At 37.7% G+C, this 18,198-nt stretch overlaps 1 protein-coding gene across 1 annotated transcript in view; it reads right to left on the minus strand.

The window, feature by feature from the left end:
• Window positions 1-14,284, minus strand: part of LOC148677538 (teneurin-3) — a 287,789-nt gene extending 273,505 nt beyond the window's left edge. Inside the window, exon 1 of the mRNA XM_088642666.1 lies at window positions 14,150-14,284. The gene's annotated coding sequence lies outside the window, so the exon portion shown is untranslated. The remainder of the gene's footprint in view (window positions 1-14,149) is intronic.
• Between the last annotated feature and the right edge of the window lie 3,914 nt (window positions 14,285-18,198).

The raw sequence follows: 18,198 nt of genomic DNA on the forward strand, positions 1-18,198 counted from the left end.
CTCCTTACTGCTTGCTGCCCTGATGAGGGTGTCTGCGTGCTTCTGATTACAAACGTTAATGAACTTAGGGCTTCATTAGGCTTTCATTTGGGGTCTTCATACTTTTAGGAGTGTAGCAGTTATTTTGATGCCCTGATAGTAAACATATATATATAACATTTTTAGCAATACCTGAAACATAATGGCACAAGACATGTACTGCTAATAAATAACATTTTATTTACTTAATGAAAGGGTCATGAAATTCATGATATTATTATAAATATTTCTACTGCCATTAATATTGCTACTACTGCAACTCTACAGCTACTTAATATTGGCTTGCAATAACTATCAGGTATCGTCATAAAGTGAAAAGGCCTGATTTTGTCTGGTAGTCTGTCCAGCTCTTCTTCTTTTAAATCCACCAGATAAGCTGCTATGCTGTGTGGTGAACTGTGATGCCAAACTAGTGACAGAAAACAAATCCTTTAGACTCTAGTATTATACCATTATATCACTTCCATTCAATGTTTTCACCCTGGAATAAAAAGCACACAAAAGGAGGATAAGCCTCTGTACTGGAGGTATTAGTAAGCCACGTACCACAATGTGCATTTAGTCGTTCCTTCCTTCATCTCAGAGTTTAGATTTTCTAACTCTTTCAAACTAAGTACCTTGATAACATTAACTTATGAGTCTCTTTCTTCTCTCAGACCAACACCAGCAATAGATAAAGCACTAAACACTTATAAATCCTCTCCAACATCAACTGTACCCGGATGTGATGATGAAAAAAAGCATGTTCTGAGCTCTCCAGCTGAAAAGGGTATGACAGAATTAGTGATCTAATACACAGAGACACAAGAGACAATATTTGTGGACGTTCAAGGCAATGGAAAAGGTAGACAGGACATTGCAAAGTAAATTCTTCTTCCACTACTAATGGACAGTTACATAGCATTTGAAGAGCTGCCAGACCTTGACTAGTCAATTAATGTATGGGTGTGTTCCTTACATCAGGCTATTAATACTGAAAGACTTCTGTCACTACTTTGAGTTTTTATCCAATAAGAAATTACTTGAAACATATTTCAGGTACCTAAAAGCCAACTGTCTTGATTGGATTGTTATTTAATTATTCTGAAACATTGCATATAAGGGTGGTGAAGTTGCAATGCAACTGAAGATAACATGCAGTAATATTTTTAAACGAGTCTTGTGTAGGCTAGACAGCTATAGTATGTGGCTAATATACACAGGCTGATGAGCTGCAGGCTCATCCCGACATGACAACGTTCCAGGAGGACAACGCACACCCATGTGCCACTTGTGTAACAGAGGCTTTGTTGCAAGATGACAATGTGACAGGTTTATCACGGATGCCCTACTTTCAAGACCCGAGCCACAGTGAAACTGCATTGCGTTGGGATCTGGGATGACATGTGGCATCTAGGGCTCAGAGACCAGTGAAAATGGCTTTATTAGCTCAGTTTCATTTAATTTCAGTCTTAGAACATGAAATAATTAAGAAAGAGTGCAATATGAAACTGTGGGTAATGTGTGCTAGTTATTTTACACCGGGGGTTATAAGGGTAATACAGTAGGGGTTATAGGCAAATAGAGTTATATTTGCAAAACTACCACATCATTCCACTTTCCAGCATCATGCAATGTGCTCAAGACTTCTGTTTGAAGGGTATGTTTTTAGGCATGAGAATGTTCCTAAAAAAAGCAGACAAAACCCACCAAACCTGAAAATGAAAGAAGACCAACCAGTTTTGAAAGTGATGTGCAAACTGGGCTGGGCTCTCGCCCTTATCCCCACTTTCCCAGATGGGAAATGTGCATTTCAGGTACAGTAGGTAAAAGACATTTTGCACATTTCATAATATATTTAACATAACCCATTAACAAAAATAAGAAACACACATGCATAAAACTGAAAAATGAAAGATAAAATAGCAGCTTTTGGTAACCCCACTGAGAATCTGTGTGTGTATTTACACATATAATATTAGTCATGTTTTTATTAATCGCCATCTATGCAATCATACACAAGGTTCTATGATCCAGGAGTCATGTGTTTGATCTTGACTGGGATACCCCCATGCAGTTGGGCTCAGTCTGTGAGAGAGCAACCAAGGGTGGGCTGGGATTAGTGGGCAGGGCTCTCCAGGCTCCCTGAGACACAGAGAGCCCTGCAACTTTTCCAGGTCCGCAGGCATGTGATGTTGTTGTCATGGGATCTGTGTCTCTTTCAATGGATGGCGAACCTCCTGTATGGGGTTGTGTAGCCTTTGATATGTTGAAAGATGAATGGTGCAAAGGTGGGCAGGTCAAGGGAACCTGTTTACTATTCCTCATCCGTGCATGGTTACAGCCGGCTTAAAAGCACACCACTGAACATCACAGTTCTCATTTGGTCAGGTATATAACAAAAATCACTGACAAAATGTCACACAAATTACTCAGCTTCAAGGAAAAACACTATCTTATTTTTGAAGGAATTGTAGAAACACGGGTGTCTCATTATAACTTTCAGCATGTAACATAATGTTTCAATGTTCCTGGCACACCTAAAGAAGGCTCCACGGCCGAAACGTTGTGTTTTTCTTTCTTCTCTTTTCAGCATGGTGTCAGCATGGAGAGACAGGAGGAACCTATGCGTAGCGGTAGAAATGGAGCAGACGAGAGGGTTCGGTCTGGGCTCAAGCTATCGGGCAGAGTGGGGAACGAGACATTAGCCCTCCGGTAGCAGACATGGGGCGACCAGGTAAGGTGAGCCTCTCAACAAACGATCCCAATGCCAAACGAGGATCCCAATGCCGTTTTTCTTGTACTTCTCAATTTTACTTCATCTATGGTTGTGCTATTTACTTTTGAGAAAAATATATAATTTGTACAGTAAATGCATTCTTGAATTACTGTACACAGAATGCAATATTTACTGCACTGTGAGTAATGCTGTTTTAGGGGGAGAAAAATGCTGTTGTTGCATTATTGCCAGTTTACCAAATGGAGAAAACTCCATATGGGCAACTAATCATTTTTCTAGAGCCATAGATCAAGGATCAGGGTCAGTGACAAAATACAAATAGAGCTACAACAGTCATGCTGAAAAGAGGATGCATGTCTACTCATTATGTTACCCAAACCACAGCTTCCAAATTTAGTAAAACACACAAGAACTGAGAATTGTATGCAAATATGATGGCTCAGACAATGTAATATATTTCAGGATGTTTTGGAGAAGGACAGCTATGTTTATGGTTTTAAAGCAGAAAAACAGTGCAACACATTCAACGTCTTTTTAGCACTCTAAATATCACTCTTCCAAATATCTGTGCCCTTGTTGTTCTTCCCCACAGCTGGCATTATACTTCTGTAAGTGCCTGAACAATAGCGATGTTTAGAAAACACCCGGAGCCAGGCTTTTCTCTCTCAGTAATGACACTACTTAAAATGTAGCTGCCAAGACATTTGGATATTTATCTTTTAAATCTGTGTTCCAGAATGCAACATTTTATATAAGTTGCTTGAGTTCAGAGAAAAACATGACATGCAAGTAGTACTTAATATTGAATGCAAGTTCATTTTCTATCATTAGGCGGCCGTAATATTTCTAATGGGTGAGCCATAATGCTGAAGCCTCCCGACTATGCACAGAAGACCTAGGGTATGGACGTTCACATCATGGCACACCTTGTGTTTTAGTCCAGATCTGGAACCACCAGCCTTTTAAGGAGTAAAATAGTTGAACCTCAGTGCCTGTGAGCACTTGGCTTCTCTTCTGAAGATCGTCATTCCTCGCAGGGATCCTATTGTGTCACAGTTTGGGGTATTTTAATGGTGTGTCCACTGGGGGCGAGGTTGAGATGAATACTCAGTGAGATGAGTACTCATTCTTCCAGAACGAATCTGGATTCCAGACCCCCAAAAGCTAAGGTCTAAATTAATGTGCCACTGCTAAATTGAAATAATATTTTAAAAAATGAAACATGAAACTTTCTGTATTATTATAAACTGACATTGATGTACAGATTGGCTCAGTGATGGACAGATTCATGAATGTTTAATGAATATCTTTCAATAAGCAACTGATTAATAGGAAAACGTGAAAAAAAAGTGATTTGTCTGTGATTTGTGATTTTGACAGTGCCAATTATTTTTGTTATACCCAACTGATTTGGAAGAGCCAGTGTGGTCTACACATGTCAGCTTGTAGCAGTGAACCACGTCACCACACAGGGTGGTGAGAGCTGAGAAACGTGAACAGATGCGATCAACTCGCCCACATTCAAATCATTTATATTTTAACAAGTCACAGGCAAAACAGTCCCACACAGGAGCTGCAGACCTGATCGAAGGTGAAGTGCCTCCCTTACTGACAGCATGGCGTGACTGCAAACTCCCAGGAGGCTGCAGGGGTCACTACAATCCCTGAGATTCAGGAGAGCTGTGGCCAGCTAATCTCACGCCCCCCTCAGTGGTGTTCAACAGGCTCTACTCGCCTCTTGTGAGACCCTGGTCACAGTCAGGGGTCTAATGCAGGTGTGAAATCTTGGCCCTTGAGCTCAGCCTGCGCTCGGGCAAGCACCTTGACTGGCTGGGCTCCACGAGAAGCCCTGTGCTTGGACTTTTTTTGTTTAAATTTTGTTTAAATTAACTAATTAGAGATCCGAGATGGGATGAAAGCTTAAATCTATTTGCACTACGGAGTTATGCATTTTTCTAACTATTCAGCAGTCGAGGTATTAGGTATTAGGGTGATTAGGGGCTTAATTTCCTCACAGGAGTGAAAACGTAAGGATTTTAGAAAGAATTGCATTATGCCATGTCTTCTGAAACCCCAATATTTTTTACTGGGATGTATTCTAAAGAATGGCATACATATTGTCTCATTTTGTACTATCTAGTTATTGTAATGCTTCAGTAGTGTGTTCAAAGGCAGAACACCCTCTTAATGTGACACTGAACAGAACTTTGTTTCTGGAGAACTAAATTTTGCAACGAATACAAGTTATCTACGTAATAAAACAGCCTTCCATTAAAAAACACATTGGCATAGATTTCTATAAAAAGTCGTTAAAGTAGGAAGCCATAGGTTACTATTTATTTTAATTGAAATAATAGCTGGCAGAGAGAATATTACAGGCCTTTATAATTCAATACAGGTGTTTCCTTGATGTCATAGCCCAAGAGTAATTCATGAAGCTTGAATGAAACAACACACTTACAAGGCCATTTCCAATGTAGGCAGTAGGTGTTTTTGCTCCAGGTGCATTAGTTTTCATTAGTTTGAAAGCAACAACAAAGAAACAAACAAAAAGTCTTGCACCAGATCACTAAATTTGTTTGACCTTTACCGTAAGGGCATTTCATATCACTATGTTTCAATGTTTCCCATATTTGCTCAGAAATGCTTGGCAAAGCTGCTCTTGACCTTCTGTAGCTACATTTCCATGCACTAATAGGCCGAGTTTCACTGTGCCACAAAAACTGTGACACTCAACGACTTAGAAGTAAACACCTTGGCATGTATTATAATTGAAACGCAATGTCTGAAAATATCTGAAGCTGTTTTTAAGTTAAAGGAGGCAAGAGAAAAAATACTTTGATGAAAAATGCGCACGCTGTGTTGCAATAAGGATTTATGGAAACAAAAGAAAAGGTTCACAGGATTCAATCAAGTACAAAACATCTATTTAATTAATCTTTTGCCATTCCAAAATCTTATTACTTAAATAAAATAAGCAGAAATAAAATATGCGGTACAAACTGTAAAACAATGTTCATGGTAGTAACTTCTGCTCCAGTTTTCTCAAGAAATTGCATTTCGAATGTAAAAAGTCAGGATTTTAGCAACAGGAGCAAAAAGAATTAACTGTTTTTCCTTCTAAAATGCGTCTTTTGGTATCTGTATTTACTATGGTGGGTTTCTAGCCAGTGAGAATTTATAAGTGGAACTCCAGTTTCTGCTAATTAATTCTAAGTGTGACTGAGAACCAAAATGCTCATTGTTAAAAAAAACTGCAAGCACAAATCAGCCTGCAAACAACAGCAAAAAAAAAAACAACCAACCTGCGGAAGTGGGATAGAACTCAGAGGATTATGTTTGTGTTCACTGGCAGATGATGCTTTCCTGGAAACTCCCTAATTTTGGGAGCAGTGTGTGGGATTACTAGAGGCACTCCATAATTTATTACATACAGTAGCCCTAGATGGGGGAAAAAAACAACTACTTTCTGAAAACTGCAACAACAAGCACAAAATAATGCCACTGAGTGAGTTTCTACTGTATTGCGTATTTTACTGTGTCTCAGGTAAAGACAAATTCTTCTTCATTGTGTGAAATTTCAGATAATTTCTGTTGTAGTGGCTGAAAAATATATTGCAAAAAAAGAGCATTATTGTGAAGTGACATTGTTAAAGCAAAATGGTCACAGTAATCTTATGTTTTTTGGTTAATAATTTGCTTCATCAATCATTTTCAAATGCTATGTCAGAAGTGATTTGTAGGGTATCATGTTGTTAGCAGTGAATAATATTTAAATTATTTTTATGATGATGAAAACCAAAAACAAGTATTGAACTTTGTGATGTACGCCTGTAATAAAACAGCCCCACCCAGGTGTTGCAGCAACTTGTGTACAGTACATGCTCCCAGAGCAACTGAAGGTAGAATGAAATCATTTATGCTTTCACCATCTTTGTCCCCTGCAAATGACACTGGCTTTGGTCCTTCCGTATGAACCATATCCATATCCACAGATCAGAAGTTTTTTGGTTTGTTCCCAAATGTGCATGTGAGCCATCATTTCACACGGTATGAGCCGAATAGTATCACCATGGTTGTTGCTTTACAGATTAAACATGTGATAATCCCTTTGGTCTGTCTGCAAAAGTGTGTGTAGCATAATTTTCATGCCTGTATTGCATACCATGATATTTTTCACAAAGTTTAGTACCTTCAAGCCACGTCAGACATTTCTTTACTCATTTTAAAATAGTGTTGCTGCTGCACTAAAAAGAGTTGATCTAACTCCATCCCTTCTGAGCCTGTTGTCTGGGTTCATATCTCCCTAAGTATTTCAGCCCCTGAATCCTAGCTGATGGGGTTTAAGCGCAAGAAAGGTATGGTAGTTGGTTGCCAGATCGGACGTACTGTATGATTGCTCGTGTGATTCTGTGACGATCTGCGAAGTCTACTGTGATGATCATCGTAGGAAAGCGGAAGAAGGGAGGTGTGGGAGGTGGCAGAGAGGACGCCTGAGTAGAGAAACCGAAAATGATTACAAACTGCGGACGACGAACAGTGAAGCAAGTGACAAAAACGCACCCCATGCCTGACTTAGAAATTCTCCATTGCCCAGCGAGATCAAGGCAGGAGTGCACAAGGCAGGGCATCAAGCTGCCCACAAGCCAAAAAGTGAATGCACAAGGAGGCTGCAGTAATCCGGAGACCATCGACGGTGTCACAGAAGCCTTCTGATGAGTTGCCTTCCATGCTGTTCACTTCCAGCTGGGGCGTCGGCAGGTTACTGCAACATGTTAAATGCTTCAATTCACAGTGCATTGCAAAATGTAGCCTACAGGGGGCTGCTTTATGTGAGCACATCTCTCCTGGTTAAGGCCAAGGCTGTTTGTTGTGATGAAGAAAATGATCATGATTACCAGCACATATTGTGATAGTTTGAACAACAGTACAGTGCCAGCTACATCAAATTCTGTGGTTAGGAAACCAGGTATTTATCAATGCCAAACTACACCATGCTGCAGTGTGGGAAGCACGACACAAGCGAAAATAAAGCCAAACCCCCGCAGAACATCCCTGAGCTGAGCAAGAATGGTGAATGAGAGAGGAACTACAGAGGGCAGTGTCTCCTGATGCCATGAAAATTTCACTGGAAGAGGAGTGCCACACTATTGCAGAAGGATGGACCTATCGAACAAACCAGCTGAAAACCTATCTTTTGTTTTTTTTTGTTATCCCAATTTAATAGTTTTTTTGTTGTTGTTGTTGTACACAAAGTTTATATAGTTAAAAATAATTTGTGGCAGTTATGTACCACACCACAACCTTTTTGCGTTGCATACTGATACTTCATTTCACTGTGCATTGTAGAGTGTAGAGATAGTTGTTACTGTAGGTGTCCTCTATTTACACAGGTTTAAATTATACTTTGTCAAGAAATAGTTAAATAAATGCAATATCAGTTGGTGAGCAGAGCAGTGCATCATTTAAGGCCTTAGGAAAGTAGATTGGCTTGTGACTAAACTTGCTTACTAAGCAATTCATTGAAAGTTATTCCAAACCTTGCATTATAGCTGTTTATCCCAAGCCAAGAATCCAGTGATTTACTGCTTTTTACGCCCATTCTTCTGCAACGTAGTTGATTATCTATTGCAATATAATATATGAATAATGAAAATTCACAGTGTCAAACGATATCACGGGGAGCAAAGGTCTCCCATTATGTTACTTTCTGGATAATGTTATGTATTAGATCAGATCTGCTAATCTTCTGCTACTGCTTTTCCTTCTCTGGCAGAGCATCAACAAAACTTATAGTTATTTTGTATACACTGCATAGGATTTTCTACAGCACAATTTATAATGAAGAAATGTTTTGTCATGAAAGTTTGTACATACTAACAAATCAAATTTAAAAACGTATTTTAGTTCAATTTAATTTAAGCAAATTAAATTGACTTCATTTCCAAACTAAACATCCTTTTTATCAAAATAACATTGCAAGTAATGCTGTATTGCTTAGTCTAATAAGTAACATCTGCAAAAATTAATCTACATAAAATGTATTATTTTCTTAATTGGAATCATTCAGGAGTCAAGGCATAACAGACTTAAGGGGATATAAGTAAATGTTGAGAAATAAACTCAGGTTTTGAAAACAGATACAAAAGATCGTTTTGCCAGAAGTCTTGTAGGTTTCACTGAAGTAAGAGTTAAAGATGACAGTTTTCTATGCTGTGTTCAATTTAAAAACTTTTTTACTAGGTAGCATTCACTTTTTCTATTGATGAACTATTATCATTAATTTCTCAGATGATGCTTTTATCCATTATGCACTAAGTATGTAATCCATACTTGTGCAACTACACTTGTGGTGTACTAAGGATAATTACAGTACTTAAGATTACATAAGATTTCCAGTAATGATACAACAAAATAGAAAAATGAAAAATAATAATGCCATGTCAAACTGGATAGTAGATGGTTATATAAAAAAGTATATTCTAAAAACAAAAAAATATATTTTAATATACAGTACATAGACATTACCTGATTTTTAATTTGAAAACGCTTAGTTGTTCACTCTTGTTTATACAGGCATGTATTTTAATGTTTCATCTGTTGAGCCTTCTTCAGACGTTAGCTTCCCACTTCAACCACTAAATAAACAGTATCTGCTCTGAGGTAGAGAGAAATGAATCTCTTACTAAATAAATAGAACATGAAGAGCAAAGTGTGGCATGCCAGTGTGTGAAGACTTTTGAATATGTCGGATTATATTCAGGTAATTAGGAAAACAGTATTAACAGTCACTGCAATCAGGATTTATAAGAATTGCATTATGGCATTCACCTGTTTTTTTTAAAGGTTTCTGTTAAATTCCATCTCTAGCAGGTGGTGCTGGCTCACCTCCACAGACATCCAAGTACCATTCAATAATTGCCTTGAAATGAGTCCTTAAATAATACGTTGAAGAGAAAATCAATTTAAACAGACTGTATTCTGCTCACTGCTTCCTCTTATTTTTGTCATTTAATGCAAGGAAGCACAACTGCCCCAGACATTTCCTCTTCGCTGTTGGGCTTCATTTTACACTGCTTTGCTTCAGCCAGTGGACAGACTGGGAATCAGAAATTCTATTTTGAGAACACCTACAACCCAAGCCTAAAAAAAAAAAAAAAAAAACGCCCGTTGATTTTTGCAGCTGTCAAGATAAAATAATCTAAAAAACGGTATGCAGATAAGAGCATAAAAATAAAAATGTGGACCTTGCTAAAAGACCTTTGACATGACATTTTTTATATCTTTGACCTTATAGTAGTTAGTGTTTTTTCTTGATATTTAAATGTGATCTCTTCCAGCTAACATTTTGTTCTTATTTCTTATTTTTTCCCAGTAACTTACAGCTAATAATGCCAGCGCTCCCATCTTACTTTTTATTCTAAAATGTTTGCATATAAAACAAAACCCCACCACCACAAACACTAACAACAACAGTAACTTTGAAAGTAATCATATCCTTTCTCATTGCTCCCTAAATATCTATCTGATAAAGTTTTTTTTTTTTTGGGGGGGGGAGGGAAGTGATTTAAATGAATTATTTCGAGAACAATGTTTTGGTAATCTGATTTGGAGCATATTATGGGACATCTGTCTAAATTTAAAAATGATGTGGTCATGTAATTGGACATACAGAGCTTTTTCCTGGAATAACCTCCACTGCTTTGCATGAATGCGAAGTCAATGCCCACTATCCCTCTTCTTGGCTGACACAGACAGGATCCAGCTTAAATCAAGCCATATGAAATGTGCCGTAAGAATGGAAGGCTAAAGAACCCATTTAAAAAGGGTGACAAATGTAAGAAACCTGGGTTCTTCATCATTACTCTCTATGTTCTCCTGGTACACGCAGGATCCTATACCGTGGTATTTGAGTAGTGTGTCATAGAGTTTTAAGAACATTAAAATCCTATTCAAAGAATTCACGATAACATGCTAATGTTTACTGCAATATTTTTTTTACAAAAGTTTTTCCATTTTTTTTTTTCAGAGCACAGTTATAAAACTCCGATGTAGTAAAACCCCGATGAAGAAACAGCCTCAACAATGCAGGAATCAACAACAGAAACATTTCAAGAAACAATTCTAACACATATACAGGAAGTTAAAACAGAACAAAGCCTAGTGATATGACATACAGGCTATATTAGTTGAGACTGAATAATAGGGGCCACAGAAACTGAGTGCATTCTTAACCTTCCTTAAATTACAATTTGTAAATTACAAATTGTACAATTTGTACAAGGATATGTACCTTTACTGCATTTTTTTATCAACAATTACAAAAATAAAGAAAACGTAACACGTCTGTATAAATCTGCCTCATTTGTTTTCTTTCTCTATAATCCCACCTACTACCACTGCACTTACTGTACTTCTTGTAGCTGCTGTTTTAATGTTATGATTATTCATATATTTTTCAGAACCACCACTCAAGTGTGCTGGCATGCAGCAGCCATTCTGTGCCACAGAACATGCCCAATCAGGCAGGGTAGTGAGACATTGCTTCACCAGTGGAGTTAATGGGACAGTTTAGGGAAGCCAAATTGGACAAACAAGGGTTAGGACCTCTACTCTTTTGAAAAGTGGGATCTTTTTTATGACCAATTAGTCAAGACTTTAGTTTAACACCTCATCTGGAGGATAACACCTTCTGCAGCCAAGTGTCCCAAGTTCCCAAACTGGGCCACTGGTTTTGTGGGAATTCTGGGTCCAGAAGGTAAGAGTGCAACCTACTGTCCCACCAGTACCAGTGTGGAATCAGAAGTCTCTCATCTCAGTGCTGACCAGGCCCAACCCTGCTTAGCATCTCAGATCTGACAAGATCAGGCTACAGTATATATAATAGAGTTGTAAAAAATTTAGCATGTTTCTTTTATTAAATTGCAGTTCTTATCAAGTCAGGCTTAAAAACTCTCATTAGGTAGAATAGTACTGCAAGGGGTTGGAAAAAAAAACCTTAGTCATATAAAAGTACAGGACTAGGTCATCTTGAAAATGATTTGTCATTGAAGACAGCTACCACAATTTGAACTTTCTGCTTACTTACAGTTTTAATTACATGGTGGTCATCCTACATGATACATTGCACTGAGAAGTTGGCTTCTGGAGGAAACTATCAGCTAAAACCATACTTCACAGATCTCCAAGCACACATTGGAGAATAAAGTGCTGACCATCTCTAATCCATTTGATTAACAGTCTATCGTTAGCATTTAAAAGAAAATGTTGAATAACTAGAATTTTTTTCATGTTTCTTGACTTTAAAGATAATGCCTATCTTTGAGACAACATTCTTCCTTTATTTTTGCCTCTGGAGTCTCCTTACACACCGAATGTTTAAGAGGAACTCAAACCCATTGTAGTAAGGTTACAAAAAATGGAAGAACAGTTGATGGTCTTTAAATGCCATCTTTTATTAGACTGGATAGAAAAGCACATCTTTCATTAATTACAAAAGAGATGGAGAACTAATCCCACTAGAAAAAGGAGTTAGAAGCAACTCCTTTTTCTTGCACTGGGAGAGAGAAAGTCAGACAATACCATAGCAGATCAGAAACATAAGCTATAGTCTGCAGCCCAGAGCACAGCAGGAGACTGAGCGCTGCTCTGACTGTGTCATTTTTTTAATCCCCCTCCTGATTTTCCCCCTGCATCTGACCTCATGCTGAGATGAAGTTATCACAGAAGACAGCTTTACTCTCACCAATGAATCCAGCTCTGGATCTGTATTATCCTCAGCAGATCAAAACATTGCTTTCATCAAATAGTATTATCTGCATAAAAGGCATGCAATTGCCCAATAATTTCTCCCAAACTATGCCATTCATTCAAGGGCACGGAGAGAAATGTAATTCAGCTCCTCTTTGGCTAAGAAACTCTAACTCTGACTGCATACGTAAGATTTTGTAAAGAAAAGATCCAGGGGTGAGGACTATTAAAATTTTTTCTCTCCTGATCAAAGCTTTTGAAAAAAAAAACAATTGCTGGAAAACCCCTGTGATTAATGACAAAAACAAAGGATTAAAGAGATTTTAAAAGAAACAAAAGCCAAAGAGCACAGTAGCGGTTTCACCACTGTCTACTAACTGTGCTGCTGTGAGTCAAGACAAAACAAGAATTTAAATTGTTACTGCAATATCCTGCAAAGTGAAATGGTCACAGTGAAATTACAATGAAAACACGTTCACTAGAAAAATGTCAAAACAAGACATTCTACAGCTACTCTATGTTCTTGTCCTACTTTGGCATAGCATGGGCTTCTATGCTTCTAACATGGAAACTACCTGAAGGGGTAATATTTTCAAAGTGGGAAAGTGGAACAGTTTTGTTGTGAGCCCCCCAGTGTTATTCAAAGTTCAGAAACTTTTATTTGACTTTTCTTCAGCCTAGTGTGAACAAAGCTTGAATGCTGTACTGCATTTTAATATCTCAAGGATGTTACGCCTTTGAATTTTGAATACTAGGATTGTGAGCTTCTGCTTTGACTGTTTTGATTACATCCGTCTCTTCAGATTTCTGTGCCTCATGTCCCAGTGGTGAGGTTCAGCATTAATGAAGGCATAAATAAATGTTTACAAATAGTGAGCAACGGAATTTGATATTACAGGAGACACAATTTAACTGGCATTGTCTTACAGATTATCGTGTATCACGCGAGTCCAGTGAATTCTCACTTTCACAAGAGGCTGTTTTATTCTGTGTGAATAAGGCACTCGTGGGAACCTAAACAGCTCTCTCATTACACACGAACAGATGCCTAGGTCGTGGACTTCCTAATACTGAATCTGTCAGTGCTAAAATGTAACAAGATTTCAATTGTTACAAAAATGAAGAAAAAAAATAGAAGCCTTTTTGTTATGCTTTTTTGCTTGAAAAAAGATAAAGGACATCACTATTTGTATTATTTTCAAGTATTTAGCTTCCTATCTAGTTCAGCTTGAGAGAATTACTTTAGCTAAATTTTAGCAAATCATTTCAGATGGGAATAAAAGGTTTGGAATTACAGACTGTATTAATCTTGTATAATAATAAAGATATTATATTCAGTGGATGCAGTGCATACATTTATCTTCTAGAAGTTTGTAAAATAAGCTCCCTAGAGCTACTCTGCAGCATTTTTTAATTTTCTGAAGTACACTTTTCACTATTTGGTATTATTAAAAACAAAGTCTAAAAAGCAACAGATTGCTCCTGCCTGATATTTCAGTGTGATAATATCCTAAACCTAAATTACCACAGCTGACAATGGAAGTGCATGTACAGAGAAGCTATTTTCATATTCAACAACAGCAGCCTGTATCCAAATTTATTTACAAAAAAACATATTCAGATTTATGTTCAGGTGCTCACCTGAACGATGAGAGTGTGCCAAGCCTCCTCTCTCTATGAGATGGTATCCCAGGGTCTTCAAATAGAACGAATCAAACCACTGATGTTGTTTTCTTTCGACAGCACACTTTGCCTTGCAGTATGTGGTGATTATGTGTAATTCCTAAAAACACACAAAAGGCAGAAAATAAAACATAAATGACCTTATTGAGTACAGCGGTTCCTGTTTGGGCGTTTAATTTCCTTTTTGATTTTCCCGATCGTGGTGCACATGCTACTTTTTGCTGTCTGAGCAAACGGAATGAAGCAATCACAAAAACAAGACTTGTCATCATTTACCCCCTGCTTCCTGCCATGAACAGCTAATTATCAAGAGAAAGCATTGTCTTTTATTCCAGATAATTAACTTACTGAAGACCAAAATGCTGAAAACATACTTTAAAGACTGCATCCTATTATAAGAAACCCCTCTAGTATTGAATGGCAGAATTTAAAAAGAAAACATTTTTAATTGTCTTTTCACGTGCTTGGATCTTTCATAATGGTCGGCAAATGTTGTGCACATCTCTTGCACACCTCGCAGAAAAAGGGCACGTGTGGTATGGCGGCTCAGCCATGGACAAACAATCCAATGTTTCTAAAGGGAATTGGGACGGGCACGGTCCTGTCCTTTTCAAATCGTGCAACGCTGCATGTCTCAAGGGTGGCATGGTAGCGTGACGGCTACTGTAGCTCCGCTGCCTCACAGCTCTCAGGACCTGGATCGGATTCTGTCGTTTGGGAGTTTTTTTTTCTAGCAGGCGCAAAAAAAGAGAGAGAGGTCATGAAAAGTGTAATCTTGAAATTCAGAAATCAGGATCCAGACTACTCTATTTTCTCACGAAGTCTCAAACGGTGCCTTTATACAAATTAAAATAAGTGAATGACAGGACATTAGACTTAATTCTTCAACCTTCAAGCCCAAATAAATTAATAGTACAATAATTATAATTAATAATTGATTTTTCACCTTTCATTCCATAGGATCCCAAAGTACTGTACATATACGATGGGACCCTTTCCCTCCACCACTGAAGTACATCTCCCTCCTGGGTGACACACAGCATCCATTCTGCACCAGCAACCCCACTACCCAGCAGATCAGGTGGAGGGCTGAGAAATTACATTGCCAGTCGAATTAACTCCAGTCTTGTTCAGCTGCTGAGATTTGATCATCTTAGAACACAACAGTCCTAACGATCCCTCCTCCATTCCACATATGAAGCACAACAGACACAGTCCTCCCTACTTCTACTTATGGAATAAACAGGAGAGGACACCATGTACAGATCCATAGCTTGGATAATAATGGTATATTTACAATGTCAATTTACAATACGTGCCAAAAATGGTGTATTGATTATAACGTGTGTCACACATTCCTCAGGGTTGCCAATTTAAATGGGGGGGAATATACAGTATGGCATTTATAACAACAGCAATAGAATTAGCTAGATACTGTATGTTCAGTTTTACTCTTTTATCACAGCTCTTATCTAACTTTTTACGTACGAGCGCTGGTAAAAAAAAACAAACAATAATTTTTATGCAATTTATATGCAGTCTGAAGAAGGAATTTTCTTCTGCACGTAATCACTTTATCGTTATCATTGAATCAAGAAGGACTTGGTTAGGCCGTTGTTCGACTGCTCAGGCCGGCAACTTACAACAGATGTTTTTGCTCAGGGTGCAACCACACACTCCAAGATTCCAGTGCCAAACTGGGACGCAAGCCTGCTCCAACAGACCTTAGCAGGACTGGCCAAAAGTTTCTCTAGTTTTCAAACCAAGGCCTCCAAGGCCGATTGGCCCACTACTTATGCTAAAAGTCATAGATTTATTTGGGTAATTTTATAAATGACGTCTATGATTAAGGTACTTTTCATTAATTTGGCCACCTGTAGGCGGTTTAGGTTTAAAGCCATCAAAAAAAAAAGAATTTGCAGAAAATGGTTTGCATATAGAGAAATTAAAAGGCACTTCAGGCACCTACTGTACGTCCCTTCAGGTTTCATTACACTCGATACCTTTCGCAGTTTAAGTCCAAAGTTAAATGAGTTCTGTCATTTGTTGTATTTTCTTTTGTAGAGGATGAGCTTTATTTACATCTAGTGACATTTTGTTGTCACAGGCACTTTTTAGGTTTCTATTTTTCATATGAACTAGTCCCCTTCATAGAGGTAACTGGATGTTCTGCTTTTGACCAATACTGAGGTACCCCAATTTTCTTTTTGTTACTGCAGAAGAGCAGATCAAATTATACACTACAATTTCAGCTACACAAATAGAATAAAGAGAATGAAAAAGCAAGTCAAAAAGAGTAAAAATACAGAAACAATAAAAAAACAACAATTTTCCATCCCTGTGAGAATTGAGCTTTACCGGGTTTGTAGACCTGTCCCATCTGTGCTCCAGATTCAAATAATGCAAAGCAATCAGCAGCCCAAGCAACACAGGAAAAGCAACTAACTTGTTTTGTTCATTAAAAGGCAAGGGGCAGTGTTCTGGGACATCTAACAACCATTTTCTAGAAAACGAATTAAGACTTTCTATGTCTATAGTGGCAAGACTTGCCGATTTGTACCAAAATATTCTGATAATAGTCTACCAATTTTTAACTGTCTATATCAAGTTACTGTACTTTCTATTGATATGAGACTGCTCTGAGCTTGGTTACTTACTCCTGATTAATTGTACACTATGTACAGGACTTCGGTTAGCATTATTTTGCAATGTTTATATTTATAATTTTTATTTATATGTAATATTTATTCATACTCTCCTTGGCCCATGCTGCAGACTCCCTGTATCCCAGCTAGTGGCAGGGGTTATGTGGGGGTATCCCAGTTTGTGCATGGTTGGGTTAAAAGTTAAGACTTTTAGGTGTGGGGTGAGACAGAAGGTGAAAGCACAAAATGTTTCTGCAGACCAGGGAAAAAAGACATTGCCTGAAATCAGCTAAAAATTCACCTCTAGAAATGACCACTTTTGTACAAAATGTAAGCATGTATAGAGCCATTTATGCCATATTAATTGCTTCAGAAAATAACCACATTTTAAGAGAAAAGTGTTAACATTATTTGTTTATAGTTCACTCAGAATTGCCTTACTCAACAGCTTCAAATGTGGTCACACTGGATAATTACAGTATATATACATATTATCTAAGGTTATGCACAGGGCTATTTGGCTTTTTGTTAAATATATATTTAGAATTGCAACAGTAAAAAAATAGCACAAGTTAGAACTTTAAACAATTATTAAATAATATTGGTTACATTCCCAGTTTTATTAATTGAGCGTTTGCTTTGATAATATGATACAGTAAGTACTCATCATTTCTAAAGGAAATTCATGTACTTGGTCATGGGGAATGTACTGTATGAAAAATCTTGTTATTTAAGCAATACAGTACATTTCCTCAAAATGAACCTCTTAACTAAGACAAAATGCCTGGAAAAAAGATAAGTTAATGGCTTTAATGAAACAAGTGACTAATATCTATAATCAACCTTGGTATCTAATTCTGGCTCTAAAATATATATAATCAACAAGGCTAGAACATAGTCACCATGATGTCTCTTGATTTTAGGCGATCTATTCCACATATTTATCACAGTCAGAAACACTGGCAGCAGTGCGCTAAAGCCTTGAAGATACTGTATTCCTCTGGTAATACAGTGGACTAATGTTTGACAAAAGGCAATCAGGAAAACCCTCTGTACTACAAAAACGAAGAAATAGATGATCACCTGCTTGTTCAGGAGCTAAAGAAAGAGGAATGCACCCCTGTCTCCAGAGTGTAGCAGCTGTAAGTGCAATTCCTGTTTGGATGCACAAGGAAGATTATCTTGAAAAAAGCTACAGGGAAGAAAAAGCTTTTCTTCTTTTTGAAAAAGGAAAGTAAAGTAAAATAGAGTATGCCGGATAGTATTGTTAGAAAGGATGTACTGAAGGAACATTTTATTTATTGATGTGACACAGTTGACCTCTGCACAAATGTATTTATGCAGTTGCAACTTGTGTTTTTC

The sequence above is a fragment of the Lepisosteus platostomus genome, chromosome 1 (assembly GCF_059453375.1).
Source record: "Lepisosteus platostomus isolate fLepPlt1 chromosome 1, fLepPlt1.hap1, whole genome shotgun sequence".
NCBI classification, from domain to species: domain Eukaryota; kingdom Metazoa; phylum Chordata; class Actinopteri; order Semionotiformes; family Lepisosteidae; genus Lepisosteus; species Lepisosteus platostomus.